Raw genomic sequence first — 1476 nt, 5'->3', positions numbered from 1 at the left:
CCACCCCCAATGCCTAAGCCATAAACATGCCAAGCCACTCTTTTTTATCTCATGTGATGTTAAGCCAGACAGCCACTGTTTACCATATACACACAGAAGACAAATGCAAACACACCCCAAAACCCTCATGTCCTTAGCTGTCTTTGAGCTTCTTCTTCTTCTTCTTCTTCTTCTTCAATTCAATTCTCCAATCTCCATTTGTAAATGCAAGTAGCTATAGAAATAGAATCACTTGGAAAAACCCATTTTTTTGCCCCCTTTGCCACACCATTTTCTCCTTTCGAGTAGCGAGGGAAATCTGCGGTCACTATCCAGCTCGTACCGAGCTAATGGTACAAGAAGATTGGGGGTTTTTCGAGTATTTCTATTGAACCACTTGGAAGAACCCATTTTTTGCCCCCTTGGCCACACCCTTTTCTCCTCTCGAGCGAGAGAATTCTACAGTCACTATTAAGTTCGTACCGAGCTAATGGTACAAGGAGATTGGGGTTTTTTCGAGGATTTCTATAATGTGGGATATATACCTAACCCATAATTTCACCATCTTCTTGTTACAATCCCCCGTGCTTTCATGGTCTCATTCACCACTACCTTATCCATGAAGGTTTCCATTATGTGGCTGTAAATTCTTGGGAGGCTATCAAGAAAATGGCGGCGGCGGTGACGGCGGCGCCGGCGCCGGCGGTGGTGGCGGTGGCGGAGGAGGAGGAGGAGGAAATGGGTCCTAAAGATCTGCGGTGGGGACCTCATGGCTTGCCGCCTTTAGCGGTTTTTCTCATTGGTGGTTGACGGCGGCGAGCGGCGGCGGAGGTGGCGGTGATATTGGCGGGGACGGCTCAATCTTTACATGTATTTTTTTGTACTGTCATCTTTAATTTTTTTTTTTCAGTTGGGAAAAGGATTTTCACCATACAGGTTGGCTTTCTTCATTCTGTTCCTTCTTCTGATTCATTTATGTAGCATTGGGAATTATATTTTATTTTTAGAATTTTAGTTTGAAAATAACAAGAAAAATGTGAATTATTGAAGATTTTTTTGCCCTTTTTTTTTCATATCATCATTTTTTTTATTATGTAAATATTTAAAAAGAGAGGGAAAATTACAAATTTTAAGAAAAATAAGGGAAATTAAGTGTGCTTATATAGTTGTATGTATTCTTTTGCCAATAAAAAAATGAATAATTAATCTTATTTTATAATGTCAATATAAAAAAGAATTGAATTATATATATATATATATAGTAGTATTATTTTTAGGGACGAATGAATAATAAAATGCTTTTAAATAGTCATTATTTCCTTAATTTCCAGTTAATTGGAAACCCTCAATCTGTCTTTTTTTTTTTTTTTTTTAATAATTTTAATTTAAAGGTCATGTTTCCCCTTTTTCCTTGTCTGTTTGGATCTCTGAAGTAAGAAGTTTACAAAAGGATTGTACATGAAAAAAAAAAAAAAAAGAGTGCGGGGGGGGGGGGGG

The sequence above is a fragment of the Ipomoea triloba genome, chromosome 7 (genome assembly GCF_003576645.1).
Source record: "Ipomoea triloba cultivar NCNSP0323 chromosome 7, ASM357664v1".
Classification (NCBI taxonomy): domain Eukaryota; kingdom Viridiplantae; phylum Streptophyta; class Magnoliopsida; order Solanales; family Convolvulaceae; genus Ipomoea; species Ipomoea triloba.
Note: the sequence above shows the minus strand (reverse complement) of the source record.